Source organism: Ambystoma mexicanum, chromosome 2p, assembly GCF_040938575.1.
Source record: "Ambystoma mexicanum isolate Mex_15411 chromosome 2p, UKY_AmexF1_1, whole genome shotgun sequence".
Classification (NCBI taxonomy): domain Eukaryota; kingdom Metazoa; phylum Chordata; class Amphibia; order Caudata; family Ambystomatidae; genus Ambystoma; species Ambystoma mexicanum.
In genome coordinates this window covers 506,390,730-506,403,626 of record NC_090923.1, presented here as the reverse complement: position 1 = coordinate 506,403,626, position 12,897 = coordinate 506,390,730, and positions in this window count along the sequence as shown.

The window sequence follows — 12,897 nt, the reverse complement described above, 5'->3', positions numbered from 1 at the left end:
TAAAAATAGGTGCATATACAGGGAAAGTACAGTAATAAAAAAACAACAGAACTATCAGAAAGTGCTGATAACTCTACTGCTAATTTTAATGCACAGAAAGGATTGCTGTCTTTCATGCTTGTGTCTTCCCCTATGTATATGTTTCATATAGTATGACTAGACCCTAAGGGAATTATTGTAAGAACATACTTGAAGGATAAGTCTACAAATATACTACCTTTTCCACTTTTAATTCCTGACTGTTACTGAAGAAAACCATGTGGCATAGATATGTCAGTAAAGGAAAAAAGGTGGAGCCAGACATGTGATGTCATCAGTGATGTCATCAATGACATTTGTGATGTCATCTTTGATGTCCTGGGTGTTAGTCTTAGCAGTGCACAGTGGTGGCGCGAGTTATGGTTGCTTAGCTTACCATAACTGGCGAATTTCAGTGGTTTTTCGGTTTTACTTGGAACCATAATGTCCCTTAAACAAAGTTTTTTTACTGAATCTGATAGGTTTTTAGTAGCGCAACTTAACCATAATGTCCCTTTAACAAAGTTTTTGTTAAAGGGACGTTATGGTTAAGTTGCCCTACTAAAAACCTGTAAAATTCACTAAAAACGTGATCAAGCGCTCGGTATAGCACGAAACACGTTGTTTGCAGGTTGTGCACCATGGTGTCCTGCTTCAATTACATTTGTGATGTCATCTTTGATGTCCTGGGTATTAGTCTTAGCAATGCACATAGGTGGCGTGAGTTATGGTTGCTTAGCTTACCATAACTAGCGAATGGCAGGGGTTTTTCATTTTTACTTTGAACCACAACGTCCCTTTAACAAAGTTTTTTTTACTGAATATACATATATATATATGGCAGTGAACAAAAACAGAGGGGCTACCCATGTGATATCATCAGTGATATCATCAGTGATGTCATCAGTGACATTTGTGATGCCATCTTTCATGTCCTGGGTGTTAGTGTTAGCAGTGCACAGTGGTGCGGGCAGTTATGGTTGCTTAGCCTACCATAACTGGCGAATTTGAAGAGTTTTTCATTTTTACTTTGAACCATAATGTCACGTTTGTAAAGTTGTTTAGTGAATTTCACAGGTTTTTAGTAGCGCAACTTAACCATAACGTCCCCTTAACAAAGTTTTTTTTAGTGAATTTTACGGGTTTTTAGTAGGGCAACCTAACCATAACATCCCTTTAACAAAGTTTTTCTTTTACTGAATTTCACAGGTTTTTAGAAGAGGAACTTAGTCATAACATCCCGTTAACAAAGTTATTTGTAACTGAATATACACTTTCATCATGTGATTTTGGGACATATGTACTATAATTTCCTTACTTTATATACATGTAACATAAAACATACTAAACACCCTCGCTAATAATATTTGAAAGGCACGGACTGAGCGCCTGTCTGCGGACGCGCGGGGACGAGATCACCACTACCCAAACAGTCAGGGGGTATCTGAAATTGTACTATTGTGTTACATGAAAAATGCACAACTTTCAATTAGAACACATAAAGACATAAAGGGCTCAATGGAAATGGGGAAGGCGCTAAGTACGGTGCCGCAAATTGCGGCACCGTACTTAGCACCAAGGTCCCTTTGCGGGTTGGATTTTAACACCTGTAAAAAGCAGGCGTTAAAATCGCCAACCCGCAAAGGGACCTCGTAAACAGGCGTTAAGGGGTTAACAGCGCCGCCACCTTTTACGGGGCCGTTAACCCCTTAACGCCAGGGTTGTAATGAGGGCCATTATACGTACTAATAAATAACCAATTGAACCTAAACGTCTGAAACAATATCCATGCATTTAATGACCATGTAGAATGAAATGGATTATACCATAACAGAAAAAGGTATGCCTCCAACGTAATTACCTCACAGAAACTGTGCAGCCAGGAGCGACAGTAGACGCACAAAGTACAACGAAGACAAATTACAACAAAATAGTAAGTGAACTTCATTTGTCTGATATATGTGTGTACTTTTTTGTATGAGCGGCAGAAAAAATAATGTATTTCTGTTGTTTTGACACAGAAATGTGCAGTACTTTGGAGTGGCTGGAGGAGAACTTTCCGATTGGGGAAATGTCAGACGATAGCGATAATAATGGTACACACTACTCTGCATAAGCAAATTAATGGTCAGTATTTTATGGGCATTTAACATATATATATTTATTTTTAACAGACCAGGTAAAAAAAGAAGAAAGGACAAGAAAGGACACAGAGGAAGACAGTCTGAAAAGGATAGAAGTGAAAATGGACATACTAAATGACAATTTTAACAGTTTAAGGCAATTTGTGGAGGAATATGTGAGAGGAAAAATACGATATCACTGTCCCACCTGTACCTGCCCCCTTCTCCATTTCCCAGTGAACCATCCCCAAACCTTCAAGAAGAAAATAAACGTTTTGATGAAACATCCATCCCTTCATCCCCTCACAATTCATCCCCTCACAACCAGCCCGTGTTAAACCCTAATTCCCCTATATTCGTTTCAGTATCTGCTTCCCCCTGTATTTCTCTTGATTGGTGTGTCTGTGTTTTTTATGTTAGTTGTAGTGGAATGGTTTGAGGTAAAACATTTTTTTTAAAAGAGTTAAAATGTCTGCGGACAGCGTGCCTGTTCGGGCCGGCCATAATCAATATAGTATGGATGTTCTAGGAGCAATACACCTACGCGTAGCAATCGCAACTAATTTGCACCTAATGTTATAACACACCAGGTGTCCAATTTGTCCGCAATTGGACACAATGGGGGCATCCTAGGGACATTAGACCTCTACATACTGGTCACAACCAACATAAAACATGTTCTTAGATCACACTAGGTGTCTGGAATCTCTGTAAATGAACAAAATGGGAGTGTCCTAAGGACAGTATACCTATCCGTACCGTCTGCAGCCAAGATGGAAATGTCCGTAGAACAGGTGCGGTGTCCTACATGTCCGTAGTCAAACAAAATGGAGGTGTTCTAAGGAGACTGCACCTGGTCGTGCAGTCAGCAGAACATCTACGCACATGCGCAGCACACCCATAAGTACTGCGAACATCGCGCCTGTCCCTAACTGTCCATCTCACTTGTGTCACACTTTTAATTCGTTTCAGGACCCGAACACTGTCCATAGAACTCCTGCATGCATGCGCATGTCCGTTACTCTGCATTTGGTGTCCAGAGGGCAGCCATTTCCTTCGTGGATGTGTTCACAACGTCATCATGTGACCGCACCCACGCTGAGCGTGTGGACTAATTTACGCAGTTTGTCTGCTTCCGCAACATTTCAAAAGAATTTATACAAACATGGGAAATTATTTTACAGTATAAAATCACCATTTCACATGTCCCATACAATGGCCCAACCTTTCAAATTATTGTTTAGAATTTTCGCAACACTTTTGAGTGATTGATGTGGTCATGAGCCGCATGTCACGGCTCGGGGAGCCTGGAAGCTCTGGAATAGGTGGAAGCGGCGTACGGATATCCCGATCACGCTTCCTCTACCCAGTGCAGCGGTCTAGTCTTTTCAGCAACGTCTCCCGACACAGGCTATAGCCCGCCCCTTCCTGTGTTCGGGTGCGTTGCAACGCTCCTGTTTTCGGCTGCTGCTTGTCTTTCGTGCTCGTGTCCCCTGCTACCGTTTTTGTTTTCCGTACTCTAACCCCCCCTTCCTTGTTAGTTTTCTTGTACCCTCTCCGGTCACCCCGCTCCGGCTCTAGGTACTCTCCTTCCCAGGTTTCTCTTTCCGGAGCTCGCTCCGATTCTTGATTCCTCCCTCTCCCCCTTTCCTCGCTCCCGTTCTCCATTCCCTTCCCGTCCTACCGCCTAACTAACTTCCCTCTATTACTTCGTTCCCGTTTCCTTACCTCCCCTTCCGCCCGCCTTTGTTTACTATTCTTGCCTTTCCGTCTCTTCAATCCTTCCGCCTTTCTTACTTACCTTCCTCCACTCGCCTTTTCTTGTTTATTGGCTCCTTCTGTTGTACCGTACCCAGGAATACACTTCGGATTTGCCTTGCCTAGCCCTCTTACCTTGTTGCTGATACTTTGGACTTCCGATTTCTTACCTGCCTCTGCTATTCCTCCTTGGAGGCCTGCTGCCCAGTTCTGGAAGGGTGTGTGCCTCTTCTCCAGCAGATACTCAGCTCCTGCAAGTGTCAAGTGCTTCCTACTACAGACAATTCGTCTACAGATCTCTGGGGTTTTTTCAGCCTCTGGCTTTTTTCCCCCCAACTCCGCGGCCGCGGAGGGTCACCACCGCTCACCCTTGGGGTGTCGCGGTGGCGGCCTCCTTCGGCCGCTCTCATCTACAAAAAAAAGGGAAAGCCAAGCCTAAGGAGAACCAGACCCTGAACCTACGCCGGGGAATACGAGGTGAGGAGGAAAGGGAAGTAAGGGAGGCCGAGATCCTACAGGATCAAGAGGAGATTCTCGATACCCTTGACACCGCACCCCTCCACCCTTATAAATGGCCACACCCCCGAGCTTATCTTCATTGTGCTTCTGGCTATAGCAGATTGAGTTGTGCTGCCTTTACTGCTGTAGCGAACATTAGCCGACTAATCTTTATGGCTGCTGTTGCTTCATTAGCCTCAGCACCACCCCCAAACCCTCCACCGCCACCACCTCCCCAAGGGCCTGCAGAGGGAAATACGGGTGAGGATGTATAGAGCGAGGAAGAAGAGGAAGAAGAGGATGAGGTGGAGGAACTCCGCACTACAAGCACTCGCCGGGAGTCGTGGGTATGGCGGTTGCTTACCGTTTTTGGGAACGTACCCAAAGCACGTGCAAGCCAGGTCAGGTGTAACCAGTGCAAGTTGGTGCTGAGTCACGGGAGACCTGGTGCGTACAGCTTTGGTACGACAACCATGAAGCAATACCTAACGTTGTTCCACATTTTGGACATTCGCAAGGTGGTGCCATGTAAAGAACGTAGTAGATTGAGTTCCTCCATAGCATCGTCCGTATACGATCCTCTCACCACAAGAGACACTCCTGTGGGGGAGCGTATCCCTCCAGCTGCCTCACAAGCCATTCGCGATGCTGTTGACCCTTACCTTTCGAGGGCCACAATATTGTGTATGTACTGCGACGCAGTACTCTCTAGGGGGGAGAGTCTTCGAAGTGCTTTTGAGGCTACGGTCACGGAACACCAGAAGAACTGCCCCCTACCTATGTAAAGGCCACCCTACATCTTTCTCTCTCCACCTGCCCTTTCTTATCCCCCTGGTTGGTGTCCCTTCCTTACCCTCCTTTGCCATCCTCTCCTAGTGTGTCGTGTGCTGAAAATCAATAAACTCTAAACAACAAAAATTACAAAAAAGGCTCTTTTCAGAGCAACCTTTCTCAGTTTAACAATAGAACTATGAAGTGACTGGTGTCGGCCACCGTGCATTGTTCAAAAAGTCAGCGGACAGTCATAGGACGCACAAAAATGGAGGGTGCAAGCAGAGCAAAACCAATGCACTTTTCGCTGGGAGTAAGTGGTAGCTCTGAAAAGAGCCTTTCGGTGGTGTTTTGTGTGTTTCAAAAACTGTGGATTTGAAAAAACGGATTGCCAAATAGATGACTATGAATCCAAAAAAGGTTGCAATGCATTTTGTACATTGCGAAGAAAAATCTGATTGCCAGCATATGTGAGATGAACTCCATCTCTGCGAAAAATGAAAGTGCTGCGAAACAAAATGTTTTCATTGTGGAATGAGGACATTCCAACATCTCTTAGAAAGGCACAAAAAGCCTTATTGACATTGTGCCTCTCTTTCTCCATTTGTGGACAATACAGAAGAATGCAGCCATATTTTTCTTTGTGCAATACGGGAAAAAATTATTTGGCAATTTGGAAACATGTCCATGACCTTCGCAAGTCCTTCCTTCATAGCAAATTGCAAAGAAATTCCAGAGACATGGCGTAAACTGTTTCCTCCGCAATGAATGATAATTATATCAGGATGAAGCTCTGTCTGTAAAGTAGCACAGAGAGGTACCAAGTTCAGCCACCTCATTCCATGCACGCCATGCCAGTGCACTTCCTCATGAAGCAATCCAAGATCTGCAGATAGACCGCAACTTTCCGCATGCACCTTCAACCAATGTATCCATGAGTCTATAAAAATCCAGATAATCTGTTTTTGAGCACACAGAGCCATCGCTGTCTGGTCTCCTGTCAGGGAAAAGACGTTGTGACTACATTTCTCCGTTCAGAACACACCAACCTTACTTGTAACATGAAAGCACGCATGCCGCGATTGATGTTACACCTCCCAATACTTTGATCAGGACAGAAAACAGAACTGTTGTCCCATTTTCCTCTAGGGAGTAAGCCATAAAAAAATACTTTTGCACTTGGAAAGCTGTTAATGACTGCTTGCACCAACTGTACCAAGTCTTCCAACAAAGTACGTGAACTCACGTAGCCCAAATGGCAAGCACCGTAGTGCAAAAGTACCACATGGGGACTGGTCATCCTACGCATGTCTCTGCAAACTTGGAGAATTGCTGCAACATTGCGATCAGTCTCAGCGCTCCACACCACCTCCACTCCTCTCACATCGAAATTGTGTGCCACATGCCGACTTTCGGAATAGTGCTGTAAACCATGGACAAAAATATCTCCAAGCACCAAAACCCTGACTCTCTCCACCTCTGCCATTTTCAGTACACGCACCGTCTTTCGACACAAAATAACAATGTGAACATCTGATTGGCTGATGCCATCAGTCCCCTTTCCATGCCAGATTTGCTGTAGAACCCCGTATGTGGCACACCCTGCCCACGGACAAGCGCTGTCTACGTGCGGCACGTAACTCTTACCCAGTCCTTCTACCCTTTCCACATCACTCTTGAGTCCATTCCCTCATTGGACACAGCTAAGCAGTCACACAAGCATCCACCAATCACATTCAACATCTCTACATCTAACTCCGTCATCAAAACTTCGCACTTCAAATGTACTATTGATCACTCTGAATGCAAGTTGCATATCATTGCAAAGCACCTACTTCAAAAACTACTGTGCAAGTGTCGCAGATTTCTATGTACAGCTCCATGCATCCACACATGCATGAGTATAAACTACAGGTATGCATATTTTAATCAGAGAACATGTGCAACCCTTATGATTTCATTTAAACAAATTAATGGCATTAAATCTGAATATCCAATACATACCAATGCTGCCCCTTTAAGTACAAGACTTCCAATTTTTCATTGACAAACCGCACTACTTCTTACTGTCTCCCGCATAACCTATACATACGTAACAACCTTCGCTATTTAGCGCGAAACTCGATTTTCCATTAGAAAGTGTCACCATTTTTTACTGTGTACCGCCTACATTAATTCTACTTCCAATGTGATCGTATGAGAAAAATAAATGCTCCCGATTGCTGTGGTGACATCTCCCTTTGAGCGTCTCCCGATTTTTCGGATTCGTACTTATAATATGAAAGTAGTGAAATGTTTCCCATCTACTATAATGACCTATCACTTACAAACCTCTCTGCTATGGACAACACAGCTTAAAAATACAAGGTATTTTCATAAACTAAAAATTGTACTCATTTGCGAATCACGATCAACTAACATACTACAAATAACATACAAAGGCAGCACATAGTGAAGTGAAATGCACACATGCACTGTGTTGAGATATCAAAAGAGAATACTCCAACGAAAGATGCAAAATTTACGTCTACAGTAACATCACTGCTTTAAACACACACAGTTACTAACTTCTTCTTTTTACAATTGCAGTGAAGACTACTCTCCTGAAAATCAACAGCATCTACACTGCAAATGACATATCCGAAGAAACCTGGTAATTCCGCAAAAAAAGTAAGTACAGTACTACCTTTATATTCTTACTGTTCTTCAAACAGACTGTGTGGGTTATTTATTTAATTTGCACACCAAAACAAACATTGATTTCTGAACATTCTACCCACAAATCCCCATTTACTAAAGAAAGAATCACAGGCAGAATAGCTCACAAATCCCTGTGTTTTTGGAACTCAAATAACATACAGAAGCCTTAGAATGTTAGTACTAGAAAGCAAATAGCTGTTTCAATTTTATACCATTACGTTTACTATTAATGCTTCTGCTCACCACTAGCTCACTTTCTACTCTCATCTGAAGCACAGTGTAGTAGTATACAAACAGAACAATTGCCTTCCCAACTCATTGTAACTGCCCAAAGCACATTCACACACCACCACAAAGAGCTTCCCCATCAAACTCATGCACGCATGCACACAGCACACCTACATTGTACAACAGACCAAACCATGCCTTCTTTTTTTCAAAAGACCCCAAAGAATGCCTACCAAAAAGCAAGTCCGTAGAAAGGAACGCAGAAATAGAGCAAATGAAAATAAAACTGTCCAAAATAAGCATCCACCTGTAGCAGAGTTTGTAGAGAACGTTGTAACAAAATTGCCAATACAGTCGTTTAGCGAAACAAAGGAAGCTTCAACTACCGAAACTGTGGCTCCTCTATCAAAATGTGGCACAAAACAGAAAACGCTTTACAAAAAATCAGCTACCAGTACTGCTAACAATGCTCCTATTAATCCTGATTTTGTGACAAGAACCCATAGTAAAGAAAGTATTTTAGCAAAAATGTTTCGCCACAGAGTTCTTCAGAATCTAATAAGAGGACCGAAATCATCCTCAACCCTTAAAACCTACTGTAGAAAATTAAACCTACAAGCTCTCGTAGACAGTGCAATCCTTCTCAAAAGGAAGTTATTTATTTTAGTGTTAAATAGGATGAAACCACTAACAAAACTAAGTACTAAACTACAAAAGAAACTTGTCAATAATCGGAATGTCAACAAAAATAACTTCTTAAATATTTGTGGATGTGAATGGAGTCACACAACAACCACAGAACCGTATTTTAATGAAGAAGCATACAAATAAAATCAAACAAACACAATTGCCATCCACAGCAGTGGATGAGGGTATGAAAAAAACAATAATACCATCATGGAACAAGAAACAATGCTTACAAAAGTATCCCCTGAAAAGTCAGAATTACCTCTCGATTCGACTGAACCAAACCGTCCAGTATACAAATGGCCAAATCATTAGGTCAGTTCCTCAATCAGTATGTGAAAGATAAAGAAAAAATTAAAATGAAAGTGCTCCAAAATATGGATATCTGTCCAGTGCGCAAATACACAGGACTACAAGGACATTCATTAGCCTGTATTTCAGGACCTATTTGCAAAAGCAACTTCCATGATATCAAAAGGATATCAATACATCATTCAAATGTAAGAAATCTAGTGTATAAAATGTACTATGCTAAAAGTCCAGCTTTAGAATTAGCTAATATAAATAACACTCTTCTGCATGGTACACCCAAATACCTGCAATCAGAAATCTACCGTATCCAGAGAAAAAGTCACTTACAAAATGCAATAGTTTTAGAACAGACTAGCAACAATTCTGCACATAGTAACCTTCTATTACACACATACAAAAAAGAAATACAAAAATGTAAAAGTGCATCGGCTGAAGTACCAAACCTTGTGTGTGTTGCCGCAGAACGTTTTACAAAAGGAACACTAGAAATATAGACATAACATACAAAACAGAAGACAATGAAGATTCAAAATGGTTTGAATTAGCTCTCTACAATTTAGCAGAAAACAAATACCAAATAAGTGAACCCCTAATATGTTGCACTTACTGCACTACAAAACTGGACAACAACCAAACTCCTTCACGTGCTATCACAAATAATTTGGAATTGTTGCCACTACCAAAACCCCTGCAACAACTCAATTTGTATGAGAGCATCATAATTCAAACAGTTCACCCATTTCAGGCAATAATACGCCTTCAACCAAGAACAACAAAATTACCTCCCTCTGAATTGGTGAAAGGCATTCGTGACAAAGTAGTTTATTTGCCATTAGATAGGACAGAAAATGTACACACTCTAGGAGTGCAACGTTCAATAGAGCATTCTTTAATTGTCTTGGTAAATGGTGTACCAACAAAAGACAAACAAATTTGGCAAAAACTGGTGGATTTACATAAAGTTAGACCAGCCTTGCAATATCTGAAAGACAATAACGAATACTACAAAGAAATAAATATTGAAGAAAGCTTAAGGGAAACAACTGAAATAATTCAAGAGTCATCAGAAACTGGTCAATTTGCACTTCTGGATCCTGCTGCAGTATCCACTCTTTTGGACCATTACACAATTCATCCATTGCATTCCAATGAAAGAATAGATGATGCACTAGAAACTTACCAAATGCGACAAACCAAATGGTCACCAATGAGCATATGGGAAAAAAGGATAGAAGCACGTGCTTTTCCACTGCTATTTCCTACTGGCAAAGGCAGAAGATACGATGATAGACCCACTCAGATTACGGCATCAGAATACTGCTCATTACGAATGTATTTGCAAGATCCCAGAATTAGACAAAATGTGGAATACATATTCCACCTACTCTTTGAAAGTGAACTAGCAACCCTATGTTATGGATTTGCACACATTTTGAAATCTGGAACCCACTTTTAAAATATGTCAGATAAGCAATTAATACAAAAAGTACAAGAAAAAGATGAGGTTTTACAATCAAGTATAACAAATCTGTTTGCAAACATGCGTGGTACAAAAGAATACTGGTTCCGACGGCACGGAGACGTTCGTTGTATGATCAGAAACCTTGGACCACTGACTTGGTTTGTTACACTAAGTTGTGCAGAATATTCATGGGAAGATTTACATCAGTTCCTACGCATATCAAACAACAACAAAACCAACATAGATATATTAACACCTGGAAAACCTTGCTCTCTATATCCAGTTAATGTGTCAAGATATTTCCATCATCGTTTCATTGCTATGCTACACTTTATTTGTAATAAAACTGTTCCTCCCCTTGGAGAACTGCAACACTTCTTTTGGAGAAACGAATACCAAGCGAGAGGAGCACCACATATTCACATGCTTTTATGGACAAAGGTGCACCGAAATTTGGTCACGACAGTGATGCCACTGTTTTGCATTTCATCCAAAAATATGTCACTTGTGAAATCCCTTCACAACGGACACATAGTGACCTGCATGGACAGATTTTACAATTTCAAAGACACAAATGTGGCAAATATTGTCATCGCAAATACAAAAGCAAAGGGAAATACTACACCAAATGCTGCTTTGGTTTCCCTAGACCAGTTACAGAAACAGGTGAAGTTAACAACTTCATGTCTTCAGTTCGACATAGTGTTAAAGGTAAATCACCTAAGAAAACGTATTACATAAAAGGAACAGAAGAATCAAAATATATCAATGATTACAATGCAATCATTGCCCTCTTATGGAATGCAAACATAGATGTGCAGTACATTGCAGACAATTCCACTGCAGTTGCACGATCTGTTACAGCCTTCTTAACAAAAGCAGAAAAAACAGAGCTTCAAGACCTCTGGAATGACCTATCATCAGAAAAAACACTATCTCAGAAATTGTACAGCTTAGGCATAAAAATGCTCTCTCGTAGAGAATGGGGCGCCTATGAAGCAGCAGATTGTTTAACCGGTACTGCTTTTTATGGAAAATCAGACAACATAGTATGGCTAAGTCTTGGTCCTGCTAAATCTAGAAAAAGAGTTCTGAAATCATATGAGGACATTGAAACAATTGCCAGAAATTACCCCAACAGCCAAGACATTTTAAAAAACAATTTACTGAACACATACTATCCGAACATGAGTAGCACTTTGGAAAGCATGTGTCTATACCACATAGCTCAAAACTTTGCATACAAAATAATATAAAACCCGATGAAAGCAAAGGTAGATATCGAGTGACAGATTGTGAAGGCAGCCTAGTGAAACTTACCAAATGAAGTTTAATCATGTCAAATTGTCATTAAAAACCCCTCAACTGAAAGAACTATATTACATGTCTCTGCTACAACCTTTTAAACCATGGAGAAAAGAGGAAGAGATACTAGATAACTATGACTGCTATGAAGATGCTTTCAAAGCAAATGAAAGCGCTATCACCGATGTGAACTTTACGCAGTACAAAACAATGAACAGCAACACGAAGAAGAACTTCAGGCCCAACTAGATAAGGACACGTCCAACAGAAGTCAACCTTCTGTAACAGGAAGCCAAGAACCACTAGGAGAGCCACTAATAGCAAATGAGGCAGAATTAGCTATGACAGAAGTGGAAAACACCATGGGGGTAATTCATAGAATTCAGCGCACAAGTGGGTGCGCTAAAATACATTTCCGCGCACAGCGTATTCATGGATTCCAGCCACCAAAACCAGCCGTGGCGCACAGTGGCGCAGCGACCCTGCAGCAGAGCCAGTTACGTCCCCAAGAACGCCTCTCACGCAGGGAAAAGCCATCAATATACCCAATCCAGCCCAAAGGGCTGCGCTAACCCTGTACCAGCACGGCAAGCGGCCTACGTGTATCACTGGGGTGCGCGGGAAGTACCTCACGCGATTGGCCCCGTGCGAGCATGGTACGCGTATTTCAGGGGTGCGCGGGAAGTTCCACACGCGATTTCCGCAGGGTACGTGTATTTCGGTGTGCGGGGGAAGTTTCACACGCGATTTCAGCAGGGTACGTGCATTTCAGGGTTGCGCGGGAATTTCCACACGCGATTGGGCCCATGCGCGCAGGGTACATGTATCTCAGGGGTGCGCGGGAAGTGCCACACGCGATTTCAGCAGGGTATGTGTATTTCAGGGTGCGGGGCAAGTTTCACACGTGTGTAACTTCCCGCGCACCCCCGAAATACACGTACCCCGCTCAATCGCATAAGTAACATCCCATGCACCCCCGAAATACATGTGCCCCGCTCAATCGCGTGTGTATCTTCCCGCGCACCCCCGAAATAC